The following is a 19,434-nucleotide window of genomic DNA, read 5'->3' as shown; positions in this document are numbered from 1 at the left end:
TGTAATTTGCTTAGTTCACTTAGCTTAGTATTTTCCAAGTTCAGCCATGTTGGAGAGAGTATCAGTCTATAAAGTGATTGAATAACATTCCGTTTTATGAATATACATTTTATTTATACATTCATCATTTGGTTGACATTGGGATTGTCTGCAATTTTTGGTTATGGATAATGCTGGCATGAATATTTGTGTACAAGTTTTGTGTGGAGACATTTTCATTCATCTTGGATATTTCTTGGAATGGGAATTGTTGGATCAGATGGTAACTCTTAGCCACTTTAAAACTGTTTCCCAAAGGACTGGTAACATCTTCATTCTCACCAGAAGTGTGTGTGTTCCAATTTCTGCAGATCCTTGTCAATGCTTGTTATTTCTGTCTTCTTCATTGCAGTCATCCTAGTGAGTATGAAGTGGTAACTCATGGTTTAATTTGCAATTCCTTGATGGCTAATGATGCTGAGCATATTTTCATGTACTCACTGGCCATTTGTATTTATTCTTGGGAGAAATATCTATTGAGATCATTTGCCCATTTAAAGAAAATTGGTTGTCTATTATCGAGTACCAATTATTCTTTATATGTTCTCGGTATAAGTGCCTTATCAGATATATGATTTGCAAAAAATGTTCTCATTCTGTGGGCTATATTTTCAATTTCTTAATGATGTCCTTTGGAGTAAAATGTTTTTAATTTTGATGATGACTTGTTTATCTTTTGTGGCTTGTACGTTTTTGTGTTCTAAGAAACCATTGCTTTATTATCCAAACTCACAGTCCAAATACTTGGACTTTTCTAACCCCCACATCCAACATAGGGCTTGAACTTACAACTCTGAGATCAGAAGTCACGTGTTCCACTGACTGAGAAAATTACCTGCATACCTGGCAGGTAATTTTCAGTTGAAGGAATTAGACTATGTTGCACATCTGATAAAATGTGATAAATTAAAATATTTTGAGATATTTATTTTCTGTAATTAAAAAAGCCTTCTTTCACTAATGCCAGGAAGAAGTTGATATTAAGCATCAAGTTTTTAATCTTTTTTTTTTTAATTTAAAGAATAAAAGCAATTATGATTTTACATTAAAAAGAGCCTAGAGGCAAACAAACAATTACAAAGATGAAGAAATAAACTAAGAAATAAAATGGCAATTAAATTTGAAGTCTATTTTACTGAAACTGAGTTGCAAGGCCGTTGTGGTTATGACTTAGCAAAGTAATAGGTTCTAAGTCCATATAACCTATAAGAAAAATAGGTGACTCAATCATGTTATTTTTAACTGCATGCCATAGGATATTATGAAATCCTTTTTAAAAGTTTGTCATGGGAGACACAGACATATTCAGATTCATTACAGAATATTTTACCATGGGGTAAATAGATTGTGCATTTTGCTGTATGTACCCTGGTTTATTACACATAAATTGAAATGCATGAATATGCTGTTTAGCTAATCTAATCTGGGAAGTACTTTCAAATGAGGGAGTTCATTTGTATTAGTTAAAAAAAAAAACTTTTGTATATATATTTACTCTCTTCTTAACATTTTCAAGGTACAGATGGCTCCCAGGATGCTTTGGCTAGAGAAATAGGTCTGGAATCCAGTTTCTCATATTATTTTCTCAGCTTTAAATAATCCTCATATCACCATATTATACTGGTTCTTTATGTTCTTGGATTCTTTTTAATTCAGTGAACATTTTTTGAGAAATAAAGGTAGTAATAATACTTATAAATACAATAACAACTTGAAAATACTGATTAAATTCCTTTCCTTTTGTTCTTCCCTACATTTTTCAGTTTATTTATATCTATGCTATTGCAATGAAAATGTTTTTAGTCACAAGTAGTGCAGACTTTATAGTAAAAATGTATGAGTCCATAATTCTATTTCCTTACATTCTAAATCGATAGTGAAGGATAAATAGAAGCTGTTTTAGCTTCAATACTTAAAATGTATAAAGGATAAAATGAAAGTACTCTAATGTCAGGACTTTGTGTATCATGACAGATAATCCCTATTATATGTTGACTTTGTCATATTATACCTGTTTAACTACTTAGTCACTAGTGGTTTCTAGCATCTATGGACCAATTTATTGGAAGATCTTTGAATAGAAAAAGACGAACAAAGTAATGAAAATGTTGTACTCTTATGTAGGAAACAGCAGTAGAAAAAACAGAAGAATAAATTTGATTTTACCAATAAATATATATCACTAACCATTGCTTATTCTTTCATCAATTAGTTTTCATTCTTTTGTAAAAGACATAAAAAGCCATTCTGCCATTAACTACATTCATCTTTTATTTTGTTTTAAATGTGTCTCTTCCTAAAAGATGCTAAAGTGCTGCATTATTTTATACTTAGTATTGTTGCTTTCTCCCTTTCATTAGTTTGCTTGTTATGTTTTGGTGCGAGCAATTTTAATGAAGTTTTACAAAGTTGAAAACATTCTTATTTTGCACATATGTGGTTTTTCACCAGTTTATTTCAAAAATCGAAACTAATGCTATTACTTTAAAAATTGAACTATTAATTTACACACCATTTAACTTCCAATTGCATTCTGAACCTAATTTAACTTTACATTTACCTTTAAGCCATTAAGAAAATAAGTTTAGTCGAAATACAATTGCAGGCCATCTGGTTGTTTCAGGTCTTTCCATTTCTGATGTGGAATTTTATTTCAAATAGGCTTGTTTACTTAGCTCAGTGTGAAATTAATCAGTTTCTGGAACTACCCTTCCAGTTGTTAAAATTTGTGAAACTTTCTGGCCTTCTCTTTAACAATTTGTAATTTGTTTTCCTTTGACTTTTCAAAATATATTTCCTTAGTTATATTCTTGTCTTATCTTCATTGGATGAAAATCTGCAGTTGAGCAACATTCTCTCCTTCCTCTTCAACTTTCTCTTTTTGTCAAAGATCAAGAAAGCACACAGTAACTTTGACGTCTTTGGCCTGATGTTTTCAAAATGCACATGTGGAAATTCTGCTTTCCTACCGCTTTGCTTGTCCCCAGTCTTATCCTAGAAGACATCTGATGATGTAGTGTACATGGCTCCAGGTCCTGATCCTCTGCATTTTAGGATTTAGGCACAGACCCTTAGGGGGATTGTCATGGGGCAGGTTCTCAATCAGTAGTTGCTGCATGAATGATTGCAGAAATGTTTTAGACAGATTTAAATGTCCCCCCAAAATCCCACTAAGCGTTTCATTTTGTGCTTATCATGCCCAAGCAAACCTAAACTTTTCAGACACAACAAAAATCAGACAAAATCCACAGGAAAACTTCTAAAATAAATCTAGGTGGCAATATTTCTGTTCTTTCCAGGTAATGGATGTGAGGCACTTCTAATTACAATCTCAGTGGTATTAGCGGCTGTGACTGGGGAGGGGTTCTAGAAATTTTGCTCTTACATTTATCTGCAATTATCTTCAAGCAGATTATCTACCTGCCATATCACCTCTAATTTTTCTTGTCACCTGACTTGTACTTTTTTCTCTCCACCAATGTTGTCAATTCAGACTACAATAGTCACTGCAATAAAAGAGCAAAAAATCACTTCTAAGTGTTTCTAAGGTGTTTGGCAAGAATGGGGCCTGAGGATACGTGCGGTGATTTTTCAAGGACGACTCTCAGTGACCATGGTCTGATCTCTGTAGAGAAGGAAAAATAATTTCCTCTCCACCATTCTTGGTTCTTGGCTAAAACATCCCTGCAATAAAAGACAGATTAACAAGAGAGAGAGAGAGAAAAAAAAAACACCCTTTAAATTATGTATGTATATACCAGAGCCCTCATAAAGATAGAAGACCGAAAAGGCAGCCAGATGATTGAGGCTTATATGCCATACTGAACTAGGGAAGCAAATAGGGGTCTGGAGCTTCAAAGGGGCTAAAGCAATTCCTGGGAAGGTGGGAAGAGGAAACTTTGATAAGTGCCTTGTAAATAAATCCCTCAGGCAAATCAGCTATCTCTGTTAATAGATGTCTCCCTGGTACAGATCTTGTTTCCAATGTGAACTTCTCTTACAAAAGGGTAACTTCTACTCTGTTTTTATAGCTTCTCTGGAGCCTACTTTTTCTTGAAATAATCAGCTCAAAATACTCCTTAGAACAAAGAGGAATATTTTGGGGTGGTACATGCTGCTACCCTTCCCTCCCTGATCTAAAGCTGCAGCCAGACCTCTGCCAGATGGAGCAATTTATGGTCTTCTCCTCTAGCTATTTTTTTTCCAGTAACACTGAGAACTTTGTAACATATTATATACTACTGATTGATCTTATTTATTATCTGTCTCCTCTACTACAATGGATGCTTATATATAATAAATAATTCTTTCTGTTAGCTAATTATTGCATCAGTACTACCCAAAACAATCCCTAATACATAGTACACACTCAATAAACATTTGTTAAATGGGTGTGCTACTGTTGAATGACTGGTTGATTGTTCTTCTCTTGCTGAGTAGACATTAGCTATTCCTTTTCCCTGCTCCTCCTTTGTCCCATTGTCTCCCCATGTGTCCCCTAAATCCATTCACAATTATTGTTACTTAAAACATTACTTATAAAAAGTGCACCTATTCAGTGCAGTCCTTGACAAAATAGAAGAAGCAAAAATGTCATTAATGATTTAAAATTGGTTTGTTTTCTCCAGACTCTTGATAATGGTCACTACCCCTTGCAAGTTTTATCCAGTATTCTTCCTTTCAGAATTAGATGCTAGAGTGACATATTTTATGTCTAAGGAGAAATACATGTGAATTTATCTAAGTACCCAACAACAAAAAAGGTGAAATCAAATTTTGTCTAGCTATACTATTTAGAATAAACTCAATGATGTACTTTAGTTGACTTATGCTAGCTTACAAGAATCTATTCTGTGCATTTCTTCCTAAAGTTACATTCAATGACATCACGTTGGTAGCTTGGAATTGGCCAAAGTGAGAATACTTATATAAGAAAAACTTTTAAGTGCTACAAATCACGGTGTCTTTTTTTCAGAATGTTACTTGTCAAATATTTGCCTCAATATTTACCAGCATAGCAGCAAAAATAATTTAGTGACATCTGAAAGAGGCAATATTAACAGACTTATATCTATTAAGGAGATTGAACCTATAATTAATAACCTTCCAAAACTGAAAGCACTAGGCCCAGATGAATTCACTGGTGAATTCTACAAAACATTTGTCAACAAAATTATGTTAATTCTGTATGATTATTTTTTCAGTAAAGAGGAAAAGAAGAAATATTTCCTAACTCATTTTATGAGGCTAGTGATATGCTAATACCAAAAGCATGCAAAGATATAACAAGCAAAGTGGGGATCATTATCTCTCATGAACATAGGTGTCAAACCTTAACTAAATATTAGCAAGTAGAATTCAACAATATATATGAAAAATGATACACCACAACCAAGTGAAATTTATTCCTGGTATGCAATGCTGGTACAACATTTTAAAATTAATTAATGTAATCCATCATAAAAATAGACTAAAAAGAGAAAAATCACATGACAATGTGAATAGATACAGAAAATCATTTGGCAAAATCCAACACCTATTCATGAAAAAAATTCTCAGTAAACTAGGAATATATGGAAACTTCCTTAATTTGATAAAGAACATTTTCCCCCCAAACACACAATAATAACAACTTATAATTAATATCACATTTGCTAGTGAGAAGCTCAAAGCTTTCCCATTCAGATCAAGGTATGAGACAAAGATGTCTTCCCTCAGCACTCATTTCCAATATTGCAGTAAGCAATAAGCTAATGCAATAAGCTAAGAAATGGAAATAAATATAACAAAATTGGAAAGGAGGAAATAAACTGTCTTTATTCACAGATAACATGAGCAGGTGTCCAAAAGAATAGACAGAAACACTCCTGGAACTAGTGAGTATTTATTGCAAGGCTGCAGAATTCAAGGTTAAAATCCAAAAGTCAGTTGGTTTCCTATGTATCAGCAGTGAACAAGTGAAATTCAAATTAAAAACATAACACTATTTACGTTAGCAACCTCACCATGAAAGCTGTTCATATAAATCTAATGAAATATGTACAAGGTTTATATAAGGAAAACTATTAGACTGATGAATGTAATCAAAGAAATGAATGGAGAGATATTCTACATTCATGGGTAGGAGTCTATTGTCAAGATGTTAGTTCTTTCCAACTTGATCTATAGATGAAGTTGCACTCTCAATAAAAATCTCAAGTTATTTTGTGAATATGATAAACTGATTCTAAAGCTTATATAGAGCGGCAAAACTTCCAGAATAGCCAATATAATATTGGAGGAGAAGAATGAAGTTGGAGGACTAACCCTATGTGTCTTCTAGACTTACTAGAAAGTTACAGTAATCAAGGCAGTGTCATATTGCTTAAAAATTATTAAAAAAAATCAGTGGAGCAGAATAGAAAGCTAAGAAATACACCCCTATAAATATAGTCGACTGAGCTCTGTCACAGGGGCAAGAGCAATATGATGGAGCAAATAGTCTTTTCAACAAATAGTGCTGGAATGACATGGATATCAATAAGCAATAAAATAAATCTAGACACAGAACCTTACACAACTGCACAAAAATTAACTCAAAATGAATCATAGACCTAAATGTAAAATCCCAAACTATAAAACTCCTAGAAGATAACATAGGAAAAAACCTAGAAGTATTTGTATGTCAATGACTTTTTAGGTACGACACCAAAGTACACTCCATGAAAAAAAAAAAACCTGATAAATTGGGCTTCATTAAAATTCAAAAATTCTGTGGAAGACAAGAGAATGAGAAGACAAGATACAGAATGGGTAGAAATATTTTCAAAAGACCCATCTGATAAAGGACTGATAGGCCAAAATATACAAAGAACTCTTAAAACTCAACAAAAAGAAAGCAAACAATCTGATTAAAAAGTGAGCTAAAGATCTCTACCAACACCTCATCAAGGAAGCTATGCAGATGGCAAATACAAGCGAGTGTATGAGAATATGCTCTACCTCATTTATCTTCAGGGAAATGAAATTAAAACAATAAGATATGTTTTTAGATATCATTAGAATGCCAAAATCCAAAGCACTGACAACACCAAATGCTGGTAAGGATATAGAGCAATAAGAACTCTCATTCATTACTAATGGTAATGGAAAAATGGTACACACATTTTGAAAGACCGTTTAGTGGTTTCTTAGAAAATTAAACATATTCTTACCATATGATTCTGGAGTTACACTCCTTAATATTTACCCAAAGGAGCTGAAAACTTATGTTCACACAAAAACCTGCACAGGGATGTTTACAGCTGTCTTCTAGTTCTGAAATTCAATTTCTTGTGTGGGAGGGAGTGTTCCTACAACAAACAATTCTCAGGACGCTCTCTGTGTGTCCTATAATTCAACTAGATTCTGACACTATCTACCTGGAGATAGCATCAGATTCCACAGGTAGAGGGCTCAGTATCACAAGGCTACCTCCCACTGCAGATGCCAGCTGCCAGCTAAGATAGTTACCTGTGCATCTGCCTGACCAGCTACAGACTGGAGGCTTTCAAAACTGCCTCCTTGGATTTTAGACCCTGGTCATAAGTTCAAGCTGCTATCTATACTTCTGACTGACTAGCTATAAATCAAAGATTTCCACAACCTCAGGTTCAGTTTTTTTACTAGATCAGGTCACAGAATTCAGAGACACATTTTACTTACTAGATCACTAGTTAATTATAAAATATGGAAGGAAATAACTCAAGACATAACTCAAACAGAAGAAATGCATAGGGAAGGTATGGGGAAAGGACACAGGGTTTCCATGACTTCTGTAGGTGCACCATTCTTCCAGCACCTCCAAGTGTCCACCAACAAGGAATCCACTCCTCTTGGGATGTTATGGAGGCTTCATTTATGGTCAAGTTTGATTAAATCATTGGCCATTGGGGGTTGGTTCAACCTCTGGCCCCTCTTCCCTTGGTGGAGGCTGGGGTGGGGTGGGACTGAAAGTTTCAACCTTCTAATTACATGATTCATTACAAGAGCAATGAGCCCTCATTTTAGGTGCTTTCTAAAAGTTACCTCATTATAACATAACAAAAGACACCTTTATTACTCTCAGAATTTAGGAAATTCCAAGGATTTTCAGACCTGTGAGCCAGGAAATGTAGGTGAAGACCAAATATATATGAGAAATATATTTTGGTTATTTGAATGACCAAATACATATTTTTCTTATAAATCACAGTATCTCAAGCAGCTTTATTTACAAACTTGGAAGCAACCAAGGCATCCTTCAGTAGGAGAATGGATAAATAAACTGTTGTACATTCAGACAATGAATCATTATTCAGTGTGAAAAAGAAATACGCTATCAAGCTATGAAAAGACATGGAAGAACTTTAAATGCACATTAGTGGGCAGCCCCGGTGGCACAGCAGTTTAGCGCTGCCTGCAGCCCAGGGCATGATCCTGGAGACCCTGGATTGAGTCTCATGGCAGGATCCCTGCATGGGGCCTGCTTCTCCCTCTGCCTGTGTCTCTGCCACCCTCTCTCTCTCTCTCTCTGTGTCTATAAATAAAGTCTTTAAAAAATAAATAAGTAAATAAATGCACATTAGTAATGACTACGTGAAAGAAATCAATCTGAAAAGGCTACATATTGTATAATTCCAACTGTATGACATTCTGGAAAAGGCAAAAGTATGGAGGTGCTTAAATCCTCAGTGGTTGTGAGCTGTTTTGGGGAGGAAATGAATATAGAAGGAACACAGTGCATTTTTTTGGATGATGAAAATACTATGTATGGTACCATAATCATAGAAATAGGTCATTATACTTTTGTCCAAACCCAAAGAAAGTACAAAACCAAGAATCCAGTATAATGGATACTGGGCTTTGGGTGACTATGATGTGTCAATTTGGCTCATCAGTTTTAACAAATGTGTCACTTGAGTGGGAGATGTTGCTGTTGCGGGAAGGTATCTATGTATAAGGACAAGGAGTATATGTGAATTCTCTGTCTTTCGGTTTTGCTGTGAACTTTAAATTGTCTGAAAAAAAATCCCTTAATAAAAAAATAATAATTTAGAGATTATAAAGTTATTTTCTAGAGAATATTTTCTGACATGGAAAAATACAATTTAAAAATATGTTAAAAAAGAAAAGAAAGAAAATTGTAAAAATAAAGAGTACATTTTCTCTATTAAAAAGAAAATAAAAAGAGGAACCTGGATGGCTCAGTTGGTTGAGACCCTGACTCGGTTTTGGCTCAGGTCTTGATCTCAGTCATGAGCCGTGCTGGGCTCTGTGCTTAGTATGGAGTCTGCTTGAGATTCTGTCTCTCCCCCTCCTTCTCTGCTTCTTACCTCCCTCTACCCCTCCCCCCACTCACGTACTTTCTCTGTCTCAAATTTAAAAAAAAATCTAAAAAAATGAAAAAATAGAAATGCGATATACTATATACTATTCATTACTAAAACCTGTATTTTGAAACTCTGCTGAAAATAAGTACTTTTAATGTGATATTAGTGGTTATCTCTGCATAGTGGGATTGGGAGTGAATTTCCTTTTTTGCTTTATTTTCAGTGACAAAATAGTTTCATAATCAGAAAATCTTTTCCTTTCAAATCTTTGCTGCATTCCCCCTCTACCTGACTTCTTCCTGCAATCCTCACAATGGATCCCTGATATGATTCCCTATGCTTTAGCTCCTCCCTGCTGCTCACTCTTTTTTCTGCTTAGTGTACATTCCCTGTTAAAGAGAAACTAGAGATGGGCAGTTGTTAAAGTGGTAAAAGTAGAATATAGTCATGAATATTGCAGTAAGGGAAAGGAGATCTCAGTATAGAACTGGGCTGAATTCCAAATACAACATGGACAAGTGGGGATTTATAGCCAAGGAGCAGAGTGAATGGAAAATTACTAGGGGGATTTTGGCTACGGACTTGACAGGACCCTTGTTGACAGCAGGCTAAAGTAACCAGACATCACCTGAAGAGATGAGGAATTTGATCAGCTATCTAGGGTGATCAGATATTGAGGGTAAAGTTTTTCTCTAAACTGACTTAGCGGGATCCCTGGGTGGCGCAGTGGTTTGGCGCCTGCCTTTGGCCCAGGGCGCGATCCTGGAGACCCGGGATCGAATCCCACGTCGGGCTCCTGGTGCATGGAGCCTGCTTCTCCCTCTGCCTATATCTCTGCCTCTCTCTCTCTCTCTGTGACTATCATAAATAAATAAAAATTTAAAAATTGTTTTAAAAAATAAACTGACTTAGCAGAATTCTTCTGTGACATGGCTCTATAGGACAGAGATAGATGCCCAACTGTGGACTTACTAGAGCTCCTAAGAACCTGAATAAAATTTGGTCAAGGTGGGTATCTTTGGCAGTTACTCCTGTTCAGAGGAAGAAGAAATGTTCTCCTTTCACTTGAAAAATTATGTCAGTATTCTCATTCACTTGCTTTTTGTTCATTAAGGGCTAGCAGAACTGTTGGGACTTGGTGATAGAGGATGTTTGTGAGCAGTCAAGCATTTAATGAGGGGAATTTCTATGGAAATAAAAGAAAGAAAAAAAAAAGATTAGTGTTTGAAAACCCAGTTCCTGAGCTGAGAGAGTAGCCAGCCGAAAAGATTTATAGATGCTGGGTTGGAAGTATCTTCTGATGGTGGAGTGAGGACAGCGCTGATAAGTGGACGGGTGGAAAAAAAATTTGCAAGCACTAATTTGAGAGTTGTAGCCACATATTGGAGGAAGCTAGAAAATTTAGAACTCACCAAGATTCACTATGGTTTTTCCATTCAAACATAAAATTTCTCTCTACTGTGTCCTCCTTTTGATTCTATTTACAAAACAAATCTGGTCTCCTAGATTTGTCCTAATTATTTACATAAGTGCAGCAAGATTGTTAACTGACCACATAGGCCTTTATTTACTCTGCTTTGCAGGAGCTTTCAAAAGAAATGTCGTATTAGACTCTTAGAAGTCCCTAGAGTCTAGGAAGCCAAGCCAAGAATCACCACCAGACTTCACTTTTCATACCTATTGATTTAAGTGAATTCTTTTCTCCTCTAGGTCCCCAAAATACCCCTTCCTGGGCCTGCCAGGAAATGATTTTCCTCACTTACCTCCAAGGCTGGAAATCCTTTAGACCAGATATCAATCTAGTTTTTCTAAAAGGGCTTTGTAAGCATTAGTTCCATAAAGTCAACCTAGTTCCTTAAACTGATTTATGCATGTTGTTCTCAAATATGACACTCCCATCAAAGCCTGAGTTATATAACCAATGTTTCAGATTATGTTGTGTAACCAAGAAAACCAATTCTTATTTAATTTGGGCAAATAGTTATGTTATCATGAAAATAAGAATACTCAATAAAAATTTCCAAATTTTGGCAGAGTATGAAGGGAGAAAATATGTTTCCTTTTTGTTTATAATGGTATAATCTATAACATTGCTATAAATTATTTATAGTGAAGAGAAAAGGGGAAGGAAGTTTTTTACATCCAGAGACTAGATCATTAAAATACCATCAATGTACCAAGTAAAACCATAGTTATCCTTTATCACTTCATTCAGTCCCTATGTAGTTAATTCTTGTTCTTCTTGATCTTAGGGTATCAGTTTCTTGAATCTGTCAGTTTTTCCACTAGAATTCTGGAAATTCTAACTCAGTCCAGTGGTATAGACTCAGAATTATTTAGGCAACACTATCACAAAGCATTGTGGCCTATAGCAGATGACAAGAGCGTTTAGGTAAACATCAAAGTAAAATAACAAGTGTGAATGACAAAAGGCTTAAAATGGCCATGATTAAAGATTTGATGAGAGTGCATTTGACAAAAAAAAATGTAATTATTTTTGTGGCATATACAACATTTTAAATAATAACTGAATTTATAACTGATAACATTATATACCAAGACATACCATGAATAGTAAGGATACTGAAAAATTCAATGAACTTCGCACAATTTCTAGAATATGGATATTAATAATATTTATCTATATTAATTCAACCTGGTAAATGTTAAAACATATTTTCTTATTTGACAGTATCTATCATGTCATTCAACATATCAAATAAACCAAATTATTTTTAACATATCTCTTTTCACAAGGTGAAAGAATAAATCCTTTGAGATTTTTCAGGAACCCTCTAGATGATGTCAATGTTAGTTTAAGAATATGATTTTATTTAGGATTTGATTTTGGGAAGACAAGTCTGTTAAATGTAAAAAATCTTACCTATTTAAAAGTGAAAGTGATTACTATTTTAAGTAATGGAAGATGTGGAAAAGGTTAACATAAAGGATAAGAAAGTAGTCTTATAAAAACATAATCTTCATGTTCTATGGAGGTTACTCAAAAGGTAAAAATATTTTACAAATTGTTATAAAGAGCAGGCCAGTAATCCAAGAAAATTCTGTCATTTTAACTGAATAAAAAAAGCAAATTTGTGTTTTGAACTAGTGTACTTTGATATTGAATATAGAAAAATTAAGCTTATGAAAATCCATTCAGATCTTAGCCAGATTGACCACACATATTTTTTTCTTCAAACTTTCTATAAATTTGTTTAGTTAGTATTTTTTTCTTTATTTTCCTCTGTCTCATTCTGAAATACCCAGTCAAGCTAACTTTAGGACAAATTGACTCTTTTCCCCTTAATGAAAATATATCCTTTAAATACCGCTTATTTTCCTTGCATAGTTTTCATGCAAAATTGTTTCCCTTACTATTTTTGGTAGTTTTATCTTCATATATTGGTCATGCTTGCTAACCATGAGTAAACTTTTCCACAGAAAATTGGGAGTTCTGAACTGTCTACAACATATCAGCATTCTGTAGCATACTAGCGAATTTGATACCATCTCACATTTTTTAGAGGTTTATTGTTCCTTATAGTATAGTTTTCAATGCAGCAAAAAGAACATGTTTCTTAACAGGCCTAAATATATTTAACTTCTCTTTATGGTATAAAGATAATATGCCAAAAGTATTTAATTTAAACTTATGTTCAATAATTGGTGCTGTAAGAGTTTATCTTACTTTGCAATGAGCTAGGTTCTAACTGAATGTTACCTAACGTAATTTAGCCTAGGTCTAAGGGTTCATGTTACCAAAACACTTTGGAAACTGGCTATTTTTTTGCATGTATTTTTTGTTAAGTATAATATTAAACAGACTTAGCCATCATCTCAAGCTATTTCCCAGCTAACTATTTTTACAGCATATGTATATTAGTGTCACAAATACAAAAACCTAAAAGTTAAATACAGTTTTATTGCTATCTCATATGAATAAAGTAACATATCAAGCAGTTCATTTTTTACTCTATATTATTCTTTTCTTCATAAGTTGAATTTATACTTTTCATAATATTAAACAACTAGTAGAGATTTACAAATAAGTTTATTTTGCTAGTAAACCCAAATAGATTAAAAATATATGCTTATATTGTACTTAATGCTAACTCAGAAGATATAGCTATTTTTATTGAACTAACTATGAACCTAATATTACTCACTCAAGATTTCCAAAGTTATGTGAACTTGGAAAGCATTTGGGTTGGGATCCCTGGGTGGCGCAGCGGTTTGGCGCCTGCCTTTGGCCCAGGGCGCGATCCTGGAGACCCGGGATCGAATCCCACATCGGGCTCCTGGTGCATGGAGCCTGCTTCTCCCTCTGCCTGTGTCTCTGCCTCTCTCTCTCTCTCTGTGACTATCATAAAAAAAAATAAAAAAAATATTAAAAAAAGGAAAGCATTTGGGTTAATTTCTATACTTTTGGAATCTTAGGAATAATTAATTTACATAAGTGCTCATTTATCTCTAAGCCAGTTTGAATAGAACTCCTTTAACTCATTTTGTAAAACACTTTGGTAATATTGACCAGAGGTAAGAATATATCATGTATATATAACATACATATTTGATGCCCATAAACATAATGATAGATGCAAATGGTATTCTTACAGCTTTTATTCTAAAATTTGAGCCATGAGTCAGGTAACCTAGTGATATGCTCACATCTTTGCTGTACTTTATGTAGTTTATCTCAACTTTTGGCAAATGGAACAAACTGAGATTATCTCTTCAATGTGAGGGCTAAAGCTTTTTTACCAATATTTGTAGAGGAGGCTTTTTTTTTAAGATTTCATTTTTATTTATTTGACAGAGGCAGAGTGTGCAAGCACACAAGGTGGGGAATGGCAGAAGGAGAGGGAGAAGTAGACTTCCCACTAATCAGGGGGCGGGATACAGGGCTCCATCCCAGGACCCTGAGATCATGACCTGAGGTAAAGGCAGATGCTTAACCAACTGAGCCATCCAGGCACCTCTGTAGAAGAGACTTTTAAGACTTTCTGTGGCTGTGAGCCTCATGGAGGCTCTGGACTGTGCATTTTTAGGTGAGAGATGGAGGGCACAACAAGCAGCTGTCTGGTTGTCTCCAGGCCTCATCTGAGTGGACAAACTGTCCAGTCTACTTCTAATTCACCTTTCCTCCTCCTTTCAGAGTAGGGGGTTGCTTCTGGGGGTCTCCAGGCCCCAGGAGAGATCCTGATGAGGGGAGCAGATTCAGGTGGCTGGAGGGATCTGCGTGGCTGAGAGCATGGATGAAGGATACAGGATGGGGATTGAAGGGGGACCTCATCAAAGAATTCAAGGATGCTAAAGGGAAGAGTAAGGTGGATAAAGGAAGAAGAGGGAGCAGATGTGTGGGAAGGGAGAGACTTTAGAGGAGCCATTTTAAGGAAATTTTAGGTTTCCCAAAGAGGCTACTTACACTCCATACCATTCTTAGTAAAAATGTGCTGATCAGAAAAGAAACAGACAGCTTGAGGAGTGTATAGTAAGCAGAGGTTCACGAAATGGGTTCAGTCAGCCAAGGGGCTCCTTTTCTTTTCTTTTCTTTTCTTTTTTTTTTTCACAATGAATGAATCACTTTTATTTCAGTATGCATCCACATCTCCTCAGCATTTAGTGGTCCTGAACAGAAAAGTGGAAAAATGCAGCAATTTGCCAGGAAGTCAAGCCCGCCAATTTTGGGGACCTGCTGTGCACACTGAGTTCTTTCTCCATCCCTGCTGAGGACCATGAGACGCAGCAGCACCAAAACCAAAGTATGCACCAAATCCCAGGTTCTTTTTGTTCCAGTTGTCAGATTCCAAACTAGACCCAAATGGATTGTAAGATGACCACATGAGAACCCTGTTTAAAACTTCCTCAATTGTTAAAAGCAAAAGCAATTACAAGAAAAGAAAACAATTCATACAGAGGGATCGTGTGTGCTTACAAGTGTCTTCTGTGGCCTTTCTCCAAGTTTATCACCAAGCACTTTGAGAGCTGGCAGGTCTGAGTACGCCTGGTGACTCTTCTTTTCATTTTATCAAAACCTGAGCTAAAAAATGGCATCAGCTGACGATGACAGCAGAGGGTGGCAGGGCTGAAGAACCAATATGCATTCCTAGGCTGGTGGAGAGTGAGTTAATGTGGTTCCAAACTAAACGAGGGAAGTCAGAGACTCTTTCCAACCTTACCTGATGGCTTCTGGCCAAAGCAAGGAAGTATTGGGAGGTGATGGTGCAAAAAGGGACTTGAGGAGGAAGGAAAAAGCAGCACCCCTCGATTGAGGTGGAGGAGAAAATATGGGGAAAGCTCTGAATTGCTCACCAAAGGCCAATTTCAGAGGGGAGCAGAGGGCATTACAATCTATGCTTCGGCTGAAGGTAGTCATGGGAAGTGGAGAAAGGATGATGGCTTGGAGGGAGGAGGACATCATTTAAGACTTAAAAAAAAAGAAACCGGGGGTGCAGCTGGAGCACCCCTGCACACCCAGCAGTAGTCCCACAGGCAGTGACCTGAAACCTTCACACCTATTCTACAAAGCCACCCCCAAGCTGGAGGACTGTTGCAGGGATGAAGGGTTGGGTGGAGGGAGGGAGGAAGGTAGCCAGCAGGAGGAGAAGAGGAGAAGGCAGAGACCCCAGGCCATGTAATCAGCAGCAAGGTGTTTGTGTGATGTGTCTTTTCACAGTTGAGTTAGATGTGCCCCGCCGGTTATGATGGGAATCAATTTAAATATACTTTCTTGGTCCCAGAAGTTCAACTATGTGGACAGTCATTACACTTGGCAGGATGATTTGTTATAGCACAACTTATGTATTTCAAATGGACAAAAAAATTAGTATTGTTTACAGTATCTTAAGATAAATTGCCTTTGAATGGAAGCTTCCTTTCCAGTACTTTTGAGGCCTACAGGACGTATCTAGAAAATGTACTACTGTGGAAAATGACTGCTTAAATCGAATGGGGGGGGGGGGGCTGTGGTTTCTTTTTTTGACTAATTGCTGTAACTCTGTCCTTTGGGCGGCTGAGGGGGTTTCATGTTTTCTTTACACATCATTAGGTGCCGGAGCTCTTGAGGATAACTTTGATGCTATATGAATTCTGCCATTTTGCCAGCACTGATATGGCTCTTGGGTCCACCACTCCATTAGAACTATTAAGTCCATTCATATTAATTTTTGTTACAAATCTTACAAAGGGGGGTGCTTCTGAGTATTTAGGTCCACATTCTATTTTAAGGCTGGATATTCAGTTTTCATAAATTGTTCTTGGAGGCCCAATTATCATCCCTGTCTAACTTTTAAGTGTCATGTCTTCATCATCTTCTAGACCCCAGCTAACTGTGCCATCTCCTACTCCTTTCTGGCCTTCTTCCAGTTCTTCCAACAGTCGAAAATTGTGAGGGACTTTTACTTCCAAGCCCGTGGTGGCTGCCATCTTGTGTTGCTCTCGCTCCAAGAGGCTCTTTTTCTTAAGTAATGGTGCCCTGTGCTTATGAACAGAGGAACTGGGGGCTCCAACCGAACTTCTGAGCCACTTACCAACAGAAGTTTAGGGCTATCCCAGCCTCTGTTAATCTGGGCCTCCAGTGCTGCTTGTACGTTACACTGAGATTCTTAAAGATCAGATTATTTTAAGAATGTCCTACTGTGTTTAAATGGATTACCATCCAGAGCCCTCGGGAGTGAGACTCATGAGCAAAGCCCATATCAGTCAGCCAAGAGTGAAAACAGACTTTTAGAAAGGTGTCCATTTGGGATCCTGGGCAAGAGGTCCCTGGATCTGATTCTAAACAATTCATGGGCACCACAACTGTCAAAGAAAACCATTGCTGGCCAGTAGATAAAGTTAATAAAACAGATATTACTCAGGATCTCCTGCAAAAGAGACCTCAGTATAGAACTGGGCCCAATTCTGAATACAAAGTGGAAAAGCGGGATGTATGTTCAAGGAGCAATGTATCCCAGTGGATGGAAAATTACTAAGCGGAAGTATTAAAGGCAAAAGGGGATTTCTGGCTAACACGACCTGACAGGCTTCTTGCTGAAGGCAGGCTGGAGTGACCAGATCCTCCTGGGGGATGGCAGAGGAACTTGGTCAGATATCCAGAATGAACAGATTTCAAGGGTGAAGGTTCTTTGCACACTGACTTAGCAGAGTTTTTGTTAAAACTGACCTCTAATAGGATTAGAGGTCGGAAGCCCAGAGTTGGTCCTAGTTAAGAAAGGGCTCAGAGTCTACTAAGAACCTGAGGAAAGTTTGGTTGAGGAGAACATGTGTCATCTCCTACATTCCCTTGTTCTGACCCCTTTAGACTTTCCTTTCAAAGGTAGGATGTGGTCAACCTCCTTCAACAGGTATGGTCTGAGGCTGCCCATCCACAGCCCTCCCATCCCTGCCTGAGGCAGATGCTTACTTTGGAACACATCGGGCTGGGCAGCAGGTGCTTTCTAACTTGTCAGTCTCTTCTCTTGTGATCATTTGTGGGATCATTGTGGAGTTTGTATCCCCAGGGAAATACCCCAAACAGAAAACATTCAATAAATTTGTGGTAAAATAATAAAGAGTTAATGGATATCATGATAGTAGAAGTATAATCATCACAATAGTTAATAAGGTGTTATAAGTAATTAACTCTGATAAAATCTAAAAACCAAAGCAAAACATTTATTGATGAATGTCAGAAATAGCTGGTTTTTTTTTTTACTCAAATATGAGGAAAAATTTAAACTATTTATGGAAATACTTGTGCTTTTTCTTTTTGGAAGTCAAGATGAGGAAGAATAGTTCTAATTTAGCTATTGCTCCCATCATTTGAAAATGAAAAATAGCTTTCCTTTTCTTTTACCAACTATTTTTAAATTTTGGAAACCAGATTGGAAATCTATCATGCGCCAAAAACAAAAAGTGTTTTGCCACTTTCTTGTAAAGCTCAACAAGTATACTCTTTCCTCCACCTCCAATGTTTTGTTTTTGATGTCGCATTTTACATCTTTTTATATATGCATCTCTTAATTATTATTGCAATTATTGTAATCATAGTTTTTTACTACTTTTGTCTTTTAACCTTCATACTAGTTTTATAAGTGATTAATGTACTATCTTTGTGATATATTTACCTTTCCAAGGATATTTTCTTTCATAAATTTTCTTGTTACTGATTACTGCCCTTTGTTTTAGCCTTAAGAACTCTTTCTGGGCAGCCTTGGTGGCTCAGTGGTTTACTGCCGCCTTCGGCCCAAGGCATGATCCTGGGGACCCCTGATCGAGTCCCGCATCAGACCCCCTGCATGGAGCCTGCTTCTCCCTCTGCCTGTGTCTCTGCCTCTCTCTCCTCTCTCTCTCTCTCTCTCTCTGTGTGTCTCTCATGAATAAATACATAAATAAATCTTTAAAAAAAAAGAACTTTTTTTTCTGATAAGCCTGGTTTAGTGGTAATGAATTCCATTAGCTTTTGCCTTTCTGGAAAACTTCATCCCTCCTTTTATTCTGAATAATAACTTTGCCAAGAAGAGTATTCTTGGTTGGAAGTTTATTTCTTTCATCACTGAATCTATCAATATTCTTTTGTTCTGCAAAGTTTGTGATGAAAAATCTGCTGATAGTCTTATGGGGCCTCCTTTGTATATAACAAGTTTTTCTTTTTTTTTTTTTTCTTGCTGCTTTTAATATTTTCTCTTTGTCTTTATCTTATGACATTTTAATTATAACCTGTCTTGGTGTGGTCCCGTTGGGCTCATCTTATTTGAAATTCTCTGAGCTTCTTAGATCCAGATGTCTGTTTCCTTCCCCAGGAAGGAAAGGGAGATTTTCAGGCAATATTTCTTCAAACTTGACTTCTGCCCCTTTCTCTCTCTCTCTTCTCCTTCTGGGACCTTAACAATGTGCATGTTGGTCTGCTTGACATTGTTCCACAAGCCCCTGAAACTATCTTCTTTTTTCTTCATTCTTTTTTTCTTTTTGCTGCTCTTTGGGTGAGTTCCACCACATGGCCTTCAGCTGATTCCTCTGCTTCAACTAGACTGCTGTATTTTTTCAGTTCAATTATTTTATTACTCAGGTCCGTGACTTCTTTCTT

At 36.4% G+C, this 19,434-nt stretch overlaps 1 protein-coding gene and 1 pseudogene across 1 annotated transcript in view; one reads left to right on the top strand and one right to left on the bottom strand.

Moving 5' to 3' along the window:
* SNTG1 (syntrophin gamma 1) overlaps positions 1–19,434 on the top strand; it is a 732,034-nt gene that overhangs the window by 153,909 nt on the left and 558,691 nt on the right. The window lies entirely within an intron of this gene.
* Positions 16,351–16,793, bottom strand: LOC129505330 (ubiquitin-conjugating enzyme E2 variant 1-like; annotated as a pseudogene).

Source organism: Nyctereutes procyonoides, unplaced genomic scaffold, assembly GCF_905146905.1.
Source record: "Nyctereutes procyonoides isolate TBG_1078 unplaced genomic scaffold, NYPRO_anot_genome, whole genome shotgun sequence".
In the NCBI taxonomy this organism is placed as follows: Eukaryota; Metazoa; Chordata; class Mammalia; order Carnivora; family Canidae; genus Nyctereutes; species Nyctereutes procyonoides.
Note: the sequence above shows the minus strand (reverse complement) of the source record. Positions and strands in the feature narration are given on the sequence as shown.